Genomic DNA, 15,919 nt, shown 5'->3' with positions numbered 1-15,919 from the left:
CCTGTGAACATTCCCGGCTGGAATTCCCACACATCTATGTTAATTTCATGACTTAACTGTGTCTTTGCAAATGGCGTCTATAACTCACCGTACAACACAACAGTCAATATTACCATCAGTATTATCTTTCCAGGTAACAGACCGTGTAATCTTTACGGCCTCCTTCCTCCTCTTATACGGCCGACTCACTGATCTCTTTCCTCTGGGCTATGTAGTTTGCAATTTGCCGTAGGAGCATGGAACGTCCAATTCTCCGAACATGCTAAAGCCAACATTGTTTGTATTTAGTTACAGTTATCATATTTCATTACGTTTGTTACTGCAATACTCAAGGAGGATACCTAGCTGTTCCATCGAAATCTCCTTTTAATGGCTATAAAGTACTGCCTTTATTGGTTTCCATAGGCCAGTGCGTCGCCGCCATGAGGAAAGATTGCTAGGGCCTAAAGTTGGAAGCACTTAACCTAATTTCTTCAAGAAAATTAACTCGATGTTTCTCATTGTCTGTTGTAGTCAATGTTTTCCGAACGGTAATCCAGCAAATAAAGATAGAATGGACGCGCCCAAGATCAGTCATTTCAACGCATTCTCGAAGGCATCTCTTTTCTTACTTACTTACTTACTGAGTCCTAGGCGACACAGACCATGTAGGACCTTGGCCTCTCTGATAATCACAGCCAAATATTGACGATTATCAGCTCGTTTCGTCCATCTTCTGACTCCAATCTTTTGCAAATCATTTTCCACATCCTCCAGCTATCGTTTCCGGGGTCTCCCTTTGCTCCTTTTGCCACCTGGATTTCCGGTGTAAACCATTTTGACAGCCCGATCCCCCGTTCAGCAATCTCAATCTGGGACACTTAATTTCAGTCACCAAGTCAGGATTTATATGCAGCTCTTCCAATTCCTTGTTTCTCCTTATACTCCACTGCCCCGCCTCATACACGGCTCCAGAAATTTTTCTTAATATTTTCATCTCCCATCTTCTCAGGAGCTGTTCTTCTGCTACAGTCATTGTCCACGTTTCTGAACCATACATAACCTCCGGTCTTACGAGTGTTCCATAGACAGTCACCCTCGATTTTCTGCTCAGGCTACGTGACTGAATGATCTTGATCAGGGACCAGTAAGCTCTAATTCCTGCAGCAATCCTAGATTTTTATTTCTTTTCTTATTCTGCTATCCTCCATAACCACCACTCCCCGGTATTGGAACTTCTCACATCTCTCATAATTGCTTCTGTTCAGTTTAATATAGCTCACTGGGAGCATGCAAGGGATAAGTCCCTGCAGGCGCAGCATCCTCTGTGCCCTCGGTGGCCCAGATGGATAGAAGGTCTGCCATGTAAGCAGGAGATCCCGTGTCCGAGTCCCGGTCGGGGCACACATTTTCAACATGTCGCCAATGATGTATAGCAACGCCTGTTTGCAGCTAGGGTGTCGATTTAACAACTATTTCATTCTAGAGAAGCTGCACGGTCGTCAATGGAATCATGTCTCTCGGTTACAGATACTACCTTCATAATGTATTTCTCTTTAACAACCGCATTTTCCCTGGAAGCAAAGGGATACTGTGTTTTTGTGCTGCTTACTACGAGTCAAAATATTCATAACTACGTTTTTTATACTTTATATAGAGCACACTTCTACGCAATATTGGCAGACGGATGTGTCGATGGTAGTATGAGCCCAATGAAGCAAATACAAGAAATAATAATGAGCAAAGTCATTACAATCTTCCGGTGGAAGTGATGAACCAAAACTACACCGGCGAAATTTCAGAGATCATGAGCATAACCGTATTTTTTTTTTTTTTAAATGGACGATGCACCGCGAAGGATTTGTCCGAATGGAATGGAAATCGGTAGATGTGATGTACATGTGCAGATTATATAATGTTTACATTTCCAGAACAAAACTGATGATTTATTCAAGAGAGAGTTTCACAAATTGAAAAGAGTAATTAGCGCATTGGTCCGGGCCACCTCTGGGCAAAATACGGTCAGTTATTCGGCTTGGCATGGACTGACAGAGTTGTTGAATGTCCTCCTGAGACATATCTTGCCAAATTCTGTCCAACTGGAGCGTTAGATCGTCAAAATCTCGAGATTCTTGGAGGGCCCTGATGATAATGCTTCACTCAACTGAGATCTGGCGACCTTGCTGGCAATGGTTACAAGGACGACAAGCAGCGGTAGAGACTCTCGCCTTTTTCGGACGTGGATTAACTTACTGAAATGATAGCCCTGGACGGCTTTCCATCAAGCGGAACAAAAAATGGCGTAGAATATCGTTCAAGTACCGCTGTACTTCAAGAATGTCGCTGACGGCAACCAAAGGAGTCCTACTATGAAATGGAATGGCACCCCAGATCTTCAGTCCTTGTTGTCGGGCCATATGGGGGCGACACTCAGATTGGTAACCCTCCTCAGTTTGGAGCTTTTCCATACCCGCTTTCATCCGGCCGTTGTGGCCGAACGGTTCTAGGCGCTTCAGTCTGGAACCACGCGACCGCTACGGTCGCAGGTTCTAATCCTGCATCGGGCATGGATGTGCAACCGCGCGATCGCTACGGTCGCAGGTTCGAATCCTGCATCGGGCATGGATGCCCGAGGTAGGATTCGAACCTGCGACCGTAGCGGTCCCACGGTTCCAGACTGAAGCGCATAGAACCGCTTGGCCACAACGGCCGGCTGTTCGGAATCCGAGTGAGCCAAAGGGAATGACATTTAACAGGCCATGCACAAGAACCAAGCGGGAACAATAGGAATCGAAAAGCAAGAACGAAGCGCCCGGATCAAAAATGGTGTAAACGCGGATGTGGTCTTTTGCTCCTGCTGTTCGACCTAGACGTCGGAGAAGCAATAACGGAAATAGAAGAACGGTTCAAGGTGAAAGGAGATCGCTGATGATGTTGCTAATCTTAGTTAAAATGAAGAATTACAGGAGCTATTGACTGGATGGAACAGTCTAATCAGTACAGGATACCGCTTGAGAGTAAATCGAAAAAAGGTGAAAGTAATGAAGTAGCAGAAACGAGAATAGCGATAAATTTAACATATCTTGGTTATCACGAAATAGATAACGAATTCTGCTACATAAGCAGCAAAATAATCCGTGATGGACGGAGCACGGGGGACATAAAAAGCAGACTATCACTGGCAAGAAGGGCATTCATGGCCAACACATATCTACTAGCATCAAACATAGGCCTTAATCTGACGAAGAAGTTTCTGTGAATATACGTGTAGTACAGAACTGTATGGTAGTGAAACATGAACTGTGGGAACATCGGGACACAAGAGAATCGAAGCATTTGAGATGTGCCACTACAGACGAATGTTGAAAATTGGGTGGGCTCATAAGGTAAGAAGTGAGGAGGTTCTCCGAAGAATCAGCGGGAAAACGAATATATATGAAAACAATGACAACAAGAAGTGGCAGGATAATAGGACACCTGTTAAGACGTTAGGGAATAACTTCCATGGTACCAGAGGGTGCTGTAAAGGGTAAAAATAGTAAATGACGACATAGACTAAAGAACATCCAGCAAATAATTTAGGACGTAGCTTGTAAGTGCTACTCTGAGGTGAGAAGGTTGGCACAGGAGAGAAATTCGTGGCGATCAGCATCAAACCAGTTAGAAGACTGAGTGTAAAAAAGAAAAAGGAGTTTACGGTTTTAAGAACTAAAAACTTCCATCTACTTTTTTGTACGTTCTGATTAACAATGAGGACATCACTGAGCATTGTCTGAAGCTGTGAGAAGCACTTGAAAGTAAGCAGCATTGGTACAATCAGTTATATGCCGACGACACACTATGCGTAACTGCTATTGTTCTTTTGGATGAGTGAACCCGCACCGCATCTGATCGCTTTCGTGCTCAGGATGTGAAGCAGTGACAAGCAGTTTGTGATTGAAACTACTCCCCATAGCACTACTTCGCTTTATTGCTCCTCCGCTCTGCTCCATCTCCCTACCTCTCCAGGGATTTTAACGTAAATGCGCTTAACAGCTTGACTTTTGTAGTCCAGAGGCGAACGGAAGCGAACTGTCACACAGTTGTCAACGGACGCTCTTGCTGTGCAGAATGAATGAAGCTTTCGATCCGCAGCGGCTTAGTTGGGTCACGGCGTGAATAATTCGGGGCCGCAGCCCAGATAGGGAGCGGGAGGACACTTCTCGCTGATTGCTGTTGAAAAGAGCTGCCTGTTGTGGGCGGGGCAGCGGTCGTTAACCTTTTATAGGACAGCTACGTCACTGTGCCTACTGACAGGGGACCCTTCCCTGTGTCCTCTTCCCTTCCTTTACAGTTGCACCTCCATCTCCCCTCTGCAGGTGAAACGTGGGGTAAATTGTTGGTGGTGAAAGCTAATGTATGACAACTCTCTATAGCGGTTTTCAAAATGTAGCCATGGTCTACTAGTATAGTCTTTCACCACTGATCCATAAGTGCTGGTCCATGCGTATCGCAACCAACCACTTCTAAATCCCGAATATAAAGGTCAGTCATAGCGGTGACCCACTTCTGCTATAGGCAGTTAACTTCGTTTTTCCAGATGCTTCGTCCAAGATACTGTGAAGAGCGCGTAGAGATTCAAAACATCCTCTTGCCTGCAGGTACAAAATTAGTGAAAGGGCGAAACGCTGAACAGCAAGCGACAGCATGAGGAGCCAGAATGCTCTGGAATCTACACGTTTAAAGGCATATAATGTGCATCCACAGCATATATGGCTTGTAATTGGGCGAATTACTGTAATGTTCTCTCGATTTGCAAAATATTGAGGACTGGTGTGCATTTCGGACCTCCAAAAAGAGGATTGTCAAGGCAGAGGCGACCGTGAAAAAACATTGAAAAAGCAAAGAAAGGGTAGCATTTTCGAGTTGGAACGTGGAATGTCAGAAGGCTGAACTTGGTACGGAACATAGAAATCTTGAAAAAGGAACGTAAAAGCTGATTCAACTGGTGGTTATCGTGGATAGAATTAAGTGAACGGATGACAAAATATCGCAGGTCATTTGATGTAACGTAACAATCAGTTAAAGAAGATGACACAAGATGTCCAAGGATTCGTTATGGTTAGATAACTGAGGCACTGAGTGATTAAATATCAACAATTTAACTGTGGGTTTCTATAGAGTGTCGCACCTCGATACATTTGTCTGACTTTCGTATTGTTTTATTATTATTTTATTATTTATTTTATGGCCTTCATCGGACCACTATAGTCAAAAATACAAAGTTGTAAACAAGTTGTTACACAGGGATACAATTTAGCTCAACAATAACCTAATATCATATTTACGTAATATAATTATTAGAGTCTATTCTTATATGAAAGGTGTTTTGCTCTTCTGTCTGGCCAATATTTCCTCATTCTTTCAGATATTTTCTTTCTTTCTTCATCTGATACCACTCTTCCTGTATTCCTTTTATTGATTTTCATTTGTAGTCTGGTTTGCGGGTCTTGCAGTATTCTGGTTTTCTCTATCTTGGTTTTTAGGGCATCTGCTGTAATTTGGAGTTCTTTTATATCTTCCTTAATTTTTGTGATCCATTTCATGTCGCTCTTTCTATTCCACAATTTTTGTATTATGTTTTACTAATTCTGTTTTCTGGAGTTCTCATCAGATGTCCAAAGAATGAGATGCGTTTCTTCCTGATCGTGGTCATGACTGGTTCTATTTTCTTATATACTATTTCATTTGATGCTATTCTCAAATGTCCATTTATTTTATACTGTTTATTTATACATGTCCTAATTATTCTTCTTTCTATTTTTAGTATTCTGTCAATTTCTGCTGTATTAGTTGTTTTGAAGATAGTTTCAGCTGCATACGTTATTTCTGGTTGTGTAACTGTTTTATAGTGTTTTAATTTTGCATCTAAAGATAGTTTTTTTGGTTGTATGTAGTTTTGGTAATGTAATTTGCGTACTTAAGTTTTTTATTCTGTTCTTCCATTATAGCTGCTCATTTAGATTGTATGTTATTATTTCTCCTAAATATTTAAATTTATCAACAATTTTGATTTCCTGTTCTCCTATTGTAATTTTGTTTGCGAGTGGTGGATCAGTTAGCATAATCGTATTGTAACAGAATTTAATATATTTTGTCACTCCATTTGCATTCATTTTTTATGTGCTGTAGTATTTTCCCGATGTTACAAGAATTATTCCGGGAAATTGATGTTTTTTTTCCTAATGTGATAACGTGTTCCATTTCATATTAAAAAACAGTCATGGCTCAAAAACCACGCGTTTCAATCGGTCATCAGTCATAGCAGCGTAGTGTAAGACAACGCGCATAACATGTGAACACAGCCCCGAAACATAGTGCCGGTGGCCAATCTGCTCTCATAGACATGTCGCAACGTAAAATGGTCATAAATCTAGGAACAAATATACGACTGAAATATCAGTGTGTTGCAATAGAGAAATTCATGTTGAAACTATGAGGGGCAACCCAAAGTGTTCCGACTGAGGTCGTTGCTGCAACGTACATGCAACATAGCGCGACTCCGATGCCGGTATATAAGCTCCATCACATAGGCTAGGGATAAGTGTGGCATTCGTGTCATCCCGACGTGCGTGCGGTAAATGCAAAAACGTTAACTATGACGACATCATAGCCGTATGCGTTCAAACAGGACCAACGTTCTGTTATTCTCTTCTTAAGTACCGAAGACAAACACCGGTAGACTTCGAGTCTCTGAATATGGACAGAAACAAGGTACAGGGGTGGACAAAAGTACGGAAACACCAAAAAACATGATCATACGTTGTATTAAAATCGTTGGCATTCAAAACAGCTTCCTGTCGTCTAGGAATGCATAAATTCAAGGCCAGAATGACTCAATCTTCTTCATAGGAGTTGAAGAGGATTGGTTCTCAATACCCACTACCTCCTGTGAAAGTTCACCAGTTAGTTTTCGGATATAACTGTTCTGAACTTCTACTTACAGTATATAAAGTGAACATTGATTAACGAAAAAAAAGAGGAGAAATCAGAACACAGAATGGAAAATAAGAATACTGGGATGACTCAAACTGAAACTGCAGGGAGTGGTTTGGGAATTGGTTTTGAGATGAACCCACTGAAAATTACAAAAAATCCATCAAATATTTTTCAGTCAACATTTTCTCCAATCCAGTGTCTAACACGGAAACAGTCGCAAATCATATAATTAAAGAAAAAGCGAAAACCAACCTTTCTTAAATGCAATTCTAACTCAGTGAAGAACATTAGATCATTACATCTGCAAAAACACTCACTTACGAAATATTCACCACTAAATATACATGGAAGCTCCAAAGAAACTGGTATAGAGGTATGCGCATTCAAATACAGAGACACGTAAACAGGCAGAATACGGCGCTGCTGTCGGTTACGCCTACGTAAGACATCAAGTGTCTGGTGCAGTTGTTAGGCAGGTTACTGCTGCCAAAATGGGAGATTTAAGTGAGCTTTAACTTGGGGTTATAGTCGGCGCATGAGCGATGGGACATATCATCTCCGAGGTACCGATGAAGTGGGGATTTTCCCGCACGACCATTTCACGAGTGTATCGTGAATATCAGGAAACCGGTAAAACATCATATCTCCGTCATCGCTGCGGTCGGATAAAGATTCTCCAAGAACGGACCAACCACGAGTGAAGAGAATCGTTCAACGTGACGGAAGTGCAACCGTGCCGCAAATTGCTGCAGATTTGAATGCTGGGCCATCTACAAGTGACAGCGTGCGCAACCATTCAAGGAAGCATAATCGATGTGGGCTTTCGGAGCCGAAGGCCCCTCGTGTACCCCTGATGACTGCACTACACAAAGCTTTACGCATCTCCTGGGCCCGTCAAGACTGACAGTGGACTATTGATGACTGGAAGCTTGTTGCCTGGTCCGACGAGTCTCATTTCAAATGGTATCGAGTGAATGAACGTGTATCGACACGGAGACAACCTCATGAATCCAGGGGTCCTAGATGTCAGCAGTGGACTGTCCAAGCTGGTGGAGGCTCGGTAATCCACTGGGGCGTGTGCAGTTTGAATGATATCGGACCCCTGTCGCATCTAGATAATACTCTGACAGCTGACACATACGTAAGCATCTTGTCTGATCTCCTGCATCCACCCATTGTGCATTCTGACGGACTTGGCAATTCCAGCAGGACAATGCGACGCCCCACACGTCCAGAATTGCTACAGAGTGGCTAAAGGAACATTCTTCTGAGTTTAAACACTCCCGTTGACCACCAAACTCACCAGACATGAACATTACTGAGCATATCTGGGATGCCTTGCAGCGCGCTGTTCAGAAGAGATCTCCACCCCCTCGTACTCTTACGGATTTATGGACAGCCCTGCAGGATTTATGGTGCCAATTCCGTCCAGCACTACTTCAGACATGAGTTCACGCAATGTCGTTTTGCGCCTCTTCTGCGTGCTCGCGGGGGCTCTACACGATATTGGGCAGGTGTGCCAGTTTCTTTGGCTCTTCGGTGTATTTATCTAAAGTTTTACTGAATTACTCTCATAGCTGTATGCATGAGGATGGTTCCAGAATAGCTTTAAATTAAAATTACTTGTCTTCTGCAAAAGAGTATGTGGTCGAAATGGAGACCGCCCAAAATTTTTTTAATAATGAAGACGCTTGATCTTTCAGACGAAGCCCCTTTGGATATACCAAATAGAAAGTACTGGAAACTTTCACCAAGCAATAAAGTACGAAGGATCTAGGACATAAATCTTAAGACTAGAAAACAAAACGATCAATAATAAGAAAACACATCTCAAAATGTTATTCTAATAATCGAAACCAATACACAACTACACATATTCACAGATGACAAGTTACAGTTTTTGCCTGATATAAGATATTCACGGCCCAAATTATTATTCTAACAACCGTTTAAAAATTCGCTAGCTTTCAATTAACCGGCTTTTCAGCTGAATAGCTTTTAATTACGGGGCACGGGCAAATTTAAAAGCAACCACATATGACATTAAATATAGAATATTCTGAATTATTAAAGGTCCAGTCTCATGTTCTAAGGCAGCTTTACTGATATCTAAGACCATTTATGAGATCAAGTGGCCAAGGCGTGACTTCCAATAGTTCTAAAATTATTTGATAAATGGAACTTAAAAATTGTGATCTTTGCCATAAATTTTGTACAGCAATCATTTTAAGTGAGTTGATAGTTCAGTGTGCTAAACTTATTATTATCATTATTATTATTTTTATTATTATTATTATTATTATCATTATTGTTTATTAAATTTGCTTAAGTTTGACATAGACAGCAGTGCTAAGGCTCAGGAACAATCACGCAACAATTTTATCATATCTTCTGACTACGGGCCAGTTACGTGGTAATAAGAGCTGTAATTGTTGAGCTCAGTACATCATGCTAATTGGACAGCAACGACTTAGTAGGATTCATTAGACGTCTTGCAACACAAAAACAAAAGCGGATGGGTGTGAAACAAACAATCTGATATTATCTTGCATGGTAGACGACAGATAATAATACAAAGAACATTTCTTCAACCAGTACCACAGTGAGGTTAATCAAAATACAAATAAGCTAATTGTTTTTCCAAAGCTGTAGCTGAATACCAACGGGACTGACAATGGCGGCAGGTATTCTGCCAATAACAAGAACAATAATAGTAATAATAATAGTAATAGTAATAATAGTAAACTATATAATATCGGTGGTAGTCGTCAGTATAGAATGTGGGCGAATTGAACAGAAGGGACGTGCAGCTGTTGTCATTTAATGGATAACGTGTACAAAACTAAAAGCCCACAGAATGGCGAAGCTGAACCAAGAAACTACTTGACATCACAATTCCTTATTCTGCAGTGAAATCGTTCCAGTAACGGCTTCCCTATGAATCCCTACCCAGTAGTTTAATATAGAGCAGACGCTACAGGGCAGGTCGGGAGGCTGACAACACACACGGCCACTTACCGCCATTGCCATTGGCTTACCGCCGATATCAGTAAGCCGCAGACAGTCAAGTTACCACACCGCACTCGCGTTTCTCCGTCCTGACCATTCTCCACTGCCCTGCCTATGCTATTCCTTAAATATCTGTCCCTCGGGTCGAGTACACATCACACTACTTTTTGATATCGCGACGTTGGTAGCGAGCTTTGATGTATCGGCTTTCCCGCAGGCATGTGAATGACCCCTGCATGAACTGTGTGCATTTTGATTATTTATGTACTTTGTACTTAGTGCGTGCCCCAGTATACCGCTTCAAAGTAATGCCCCAATGAAAATGTATAACAGACACGCCAGTTAATGTCGATTAATAACGCAGCAACGACACAAGACTTGAACCATTACGATAACAAGATTTGTGATAAAAGGTGTGTCATTATGCCTTACCGTAATTGATGTGGTCATGGTTTACGGAGCGAAAGAGCGTAGATTCACATTCCGCTACATGTCAATTTTTTTTTTCATCTTAGCTTTGTTAATACAGTCTGGGAGTTTATTATGAATGTAACAGAAATTTGTTCTGACTTAGCATTTCCGTCTCATTAGAGAACTAAGGATGAATGAAATATTTGTGTTTTTATTTCGGAACATGTGGTGAATTCCGAGGGCGTGGTTAGGCAGGAACCTAAAAGGACAGCCTTACACTGCTGCGTGTGGTACCAGCATCAATAAAATTCGTATTCTTGCTTGTCACAAATATTTCGCACGTTGTGCAACCACAAATACATTACTATAAACAGTTCTCGCTACAACTGTAAAATTCTCCTGTCATTAACACGTCCATAAACGCCAGCTCGGCGCTATAGCTATCGACAAATCGATAATCTCGTTTGTGGCCGCCTTCGCAGTGCCACTATGTCACGACTGCGTCATTTCCTACAAAAAGTAGCGTGAAACGTACTCGACAGTCACCTGCCGACCCCCGACCCCGCTCCCCCTCCCCCCTCGCTCACCCCTCCCACCCCCCCCTCCACCTCGGGTTCCACAGTTGGCACTGCGCCGCCTAGAAACCCTGATGTTCGTTCCGACGGGAACAGTAGAGGACAAGTCGGAAGGATTGGTGGCGCACCACACTAAAACAGGTTGTTGATAAAAATAAACTCATCTGCAGCATGAAATGGTGGAAGTATTTGATGAAGTTTTACCTAAAAGCTATATTGATAAACAAAAGGAAGATAGAGTATTGATAAACGATACAGAACACGAAATCTAGACGTCCAACCTTAGGGTCCACTCCTCACTACTTTCTACTCATGAATAACAATTCTAGACGTTCGTGAACGTGCTAACAGTGTGCCGCTAGAACTCAGTTTCCGAATATGTGGACGACGGGACTTCAAAAACAAAGTAAATACGTCGTCAGAGACCACCACTGTGCACCAAGTGTGGCGTATTTCCTAAAGAGTGCAGGTGTCCTGGGTTTCCTTTAGACATAGCTCCGCTACGGTGCAACATAGCGTGGAAGTGGCGCGACTAGTGGAAGCGTACTCCAGTGTCGAAGTGAGCGAAACAGTGCGATTCTTGTGGGCAAAACGTCTAAACTGTACACAGTCTCACCGTCACATTCTGGTGGTACAATGGCTCAAAGTCAGTCATACTGAATTTGTTCCTACAATTTGACCAAGCTCACACATGAATGCGTGATGTTCACCGGGAAGAAAGAACATCGACATAGACCACAGGCGACAATGTCCAGGCAGTCGAGGAGCTAATACGCAGCCATGACAGACTTTCCGACGGTGAGGACATTCACACAGTGTATGAAGATGGTATCTGTTCTTTCGGACATGTCCCCGATCGAGACTCTAACCCGGGATCTCCTCTTTATATGGCAGACGCTCTACCCATCTGAGCCACTGAGGGCACAAAGGATAGTGCGATTGCTGGGATTAATCCCTTGCACGCTCCCCGTGAGACCCACATTCCCAACATAATTTCCACACACTACATTCGTAGTGCCCCTGCCCATTATACTCATTACTCGCGGCATCACAATCTTACCGATTGCCGTAAGTGTTCGGGCAATGCGTGTGCATCCGCACAGAAGGTCTACGGCCGTTTAGCCTTGACTATATGAGGAATGTATCTGTTCTTTTGGACATGTCCGAAATTTAAATATTTCTCTCACGTTTTATCTTCCAGAAAGGAAATATTTCTATTTCCATATGAGAGACGTGGTCATAAATAAGTCATTCTTGTCGCATTAATGTAACTGACCTTCGTTACTAAAATGGAATGTAAATTAAAATAGGGTATATAATATTGATGCTGGCGGTCCCTTCATGTGTTTGATCTCATTTATTTTAGACTAGATTTCGAACATTATTCGGCATATCTTCAAATGATACGAATTTCGCGTCTTTAGTTGACGAGTTTTGCCCCCTTAAAACGAAACAAAGAGAAATTTAGAAACTAGGACCTTCAGATGAGTATAACAAATCGGGATAATCTATAGTCAATACATTGACTCTAATGTACATCAAAAGCAGAGTAATAAAAAATTAGGTAAGTAGTCGTATTTATGACAACTTAAGACAAAAATTAGATGGAAGTCAAACATATAAATAGAAGGGGAAGACCTAGAAGAGTGTTTTTGGAAAGCAAAGTAAAGTTTCCTGTACTAAGACTCGACGAGTTCTGTTTTAGGGCTGTGAGACATGAGCCTTTAGAGAAATATTCAGAAACTGAGGGTTGCTCAGAGACGATTGGATAGAAACAAGACGATAAAGAAAAAAAATTAATCAGGTACAAGAGAGGAGTATGTCATTCAAGTCAGAATATTATGACCAGTGCCCACCGCGACGTCGGATCCGCGTCGTGGCCTCGCGGGCACGTGGCGCGGTAACAAAAGTAGTTAATCGGAGCAGACATCGACAGGAATCACCTTAGCGAAAATATTGGTGAAATCCATTGAAATAAGCAACTTTGACAAAGGGTAGATTATTATTACGCAGAGTCTATGAGCGACAGGTGGGGCCGTTCGATTGTTGACGTACTACTGTCGTGAGCATCTATGGAAGGAGGTAGGAGGACAGCGAAACTAGCACCAGGCGCTGGAAATGGAAAAAAGAACACATTGACACCGGTGTGTCAGACCCACCATACTTGCTCCGGACACTGCGAGAGGGCTGTACAAGCAATGATCACACGCACGGCACAGCGGACACACCAGGAACCGCGGTGTTGGCCGTCGAATGGCGCTAGCTGCGCAGCATTTGTGCACCGCCGCCGTCAGTGTCAGCCAGTTTGCCGTGGCATACGGAGCTCCATCGCAGTCTTTAACACTGGTAGCATGCCGCGACAGCGTGGACGTGAACCGTATGTGCAGTTGACGGACTTTGAGCGAGGGCGTATAGTGGGCATGCGGGAGGCCGGGTGGACGTACCGCCGAATTGCTCAACACGTGGGGCGTGAGGTCTCCACAGCACATCGATGTTGTCGCCAGTGGTCGGCGGAAGGTGCACGTGCCCGTCGACCTGGGACCGGACCGCAGCGACGCACGGATGCATGCCAAGACCGTAGGATCCTTCGCAGTGCCGTAGGGGACCGCACCGCCACTTCCCAGCAAATTAGGGACACTGTTGCTCCTGGGGTATCGGCGAGGACCATTCGCAACCGTCTCCATGAAGCTGGGCTACGGTCCCGCACACCGTTAGGCCGTCTTCCGCTCACGCCCCAACATCGTGCAGCCCGCCTCCAGTGGTGTCGCGACAGGCGTGAATGGAGGGACGAATGGAGACGTGTCGTCTTCAGCGATGAGAGTCGCTTCTGCCTTGGTGCCAATGATGGTCGTATGCGTGTTTGGCGCCGTGCAGGTGAGCGCCACAATCAGGACTGCATACGACCGGCGCACACAGGGCCAACACCCGGCATCATGGTGTGGGGAGCGATCTCCTACACTGGCCGTACACCACTGGTGATCGTCGAGGGGACACTGAATAGTGCACGGTACATCCAAACCGTCATCGAACCCATCGTTCTACCATTCCTAGACCGGCAAGGGAACTTGCTGTTCCAACAGGACAATGCACACCCGCATGTATCCCGTGCCACCCAACGTGCTCTAGAAGGTGTAAGTCTACTACCCTGGCCAGCAAGATCTCCGGATCTGTCCCCCATTGAACATGTTTGGGACTGGATGAAGCGTCGTCTCACGCGGTCTGCACGTCCAGCACGAACGCTGGTCCAACTGAGGCGCCAGGTGGAAATGGCATGGCAAGCCGTACCACAGGACTACATCCAGCATCTCTACGATCGTCTCCATGGGAGAATAGCAGCCTGCATTGCTGCAAAAGGTGGATATACACTGTACTAGTGCCGACATTGTGCATGCTCTGTTGCCTGTGTCTATGTGCCTGTGGTTCTGTTAGTGTGATCATGTGATGTATCTGACCCCAGGAATGTGTCAATAAAGTTTCCCCTTCCTGGGACAATGAATTCACGGTGTTCTTATTTCAATTTCCAGGAGTGTAGTTGGACGTCCACAACTCTTCACAGAACATGGGTTTTGAAGGCTTGTGTACTCCGTAAAGTAGGACAGTTTGAGATCCGTGACATCTCTGGCGAAAGACAACAATGCTGGTGCACGCTCACCGTTCACCTACACTGCTGAACATGGTACTCCGCAGCAGACCATCCCTAGGTGTTCACACGTTGACTCAACGACATCATTACGTGACCATCGGAATTCGACCGCCGATCAGCGTGTCGGCTCTTCGGGTGAATCCCATTTCCTTAATATCTCGATGGTCATCTCCACAAACCCCGATATTCACATGAACGGCAGCTTTAAACGCGCAGCGCGCCAAGAACACAGGCACTTGCATGGAATCTCTGGTTCTAATCGAAGACACGCTGACAGCTGCAAACCTCCTGCATCCCTTCATGCTAGGGGCCTGCCACGACGACGATGTCATCTTTCAGCAGTGTAATTGCCAGTCTCTCAGAGACACAAACGTGCTATAGTGGTCTGAGGAGAATTATAGCGAACTGACGTTGATGTCTCGGGGACCAAATTCGCCTGATGTAAATCCTCTGGAACCCAGCTGGATCTCTATCGGGCGCTATCGCCGCATACGCAAATCAGCAGCCAGTTACTTACGCGAATTATGTCACTTGTGCATAGACATCTAATTCCACATACCTCCGCAAAACGACCAACAAATTGTCTAATCCCTGATACGCAGAATCAGTGACGTATTTCTTTACAAAGACGGACAAACAGGTTACTAAGCAGGTGGTCATAATATTTTGGCTCGTCAGTGCATGTTATTGAAACTGAGGTGGCCGGGACAAGTACGGGGTGTTAAAAGGTCTCTCCGCAGTGCCGTATGATTGCTAGCCGCGTGTTCCGTATACCGCAGTGAATATATTGAAATGAAATTCAGCGAAATACAAGTTATAAATTTATTGAATATTAATTTTTAATTACAAAATTTCACATTAAATGTTGAAAGTATCCCCCCTGTTGTTGAATACACAGTTCAATTCGTATAATCATGTTTCCAAACTCAAGTTGTAACATTTCTTCTGTAACAAAACTAGTGAAAGTGGATATTGCAGTTTTCAATTCATCGATGGATTTTGGACGGTTTTTATAGTTGCTTTCGCTGCACTCCAGAAGAAAAAGTCAGGTGGTGTCATGTAAGGAGATCTTGGAGGCCAAAGTCCCTGTGAAATTATGTGATCACCAAAAACATCAGCAATCAGTGACATTGAAACGCGAGCTGTATGCGCGGTTGCACCATCTTGTTGAAAATAACCGTTCAGTATTTCCCTTAACACAAATTCTCCTATGAATAGGTACAGAATATCATTGCAGTATCGTTGTGCGTTTATAGTTTCGTTGAAAAATTTGGGACCCACAATTCGACGTCTAGAAATTGCAATCCAAACTCTTATTTTCACA

This window comes from Schistocerca americana, chromosome 7 (genome assembly GCF_021461395.2).
Source record: "Schistocerca americana isolate TAMUIC-IGC-003095 chromosome 7, iqSchAmer2.1, whole genome shotgun sequence".
Taxonomy (NCBI): Eukaryota; Metazoa; Arthropoda; class Insecta; order Orthoptera; family Acrididae; genus Schistocerca; species Schistocerca americana.
Note: the sequence above shows the minus strand (reverse complement) of the source record.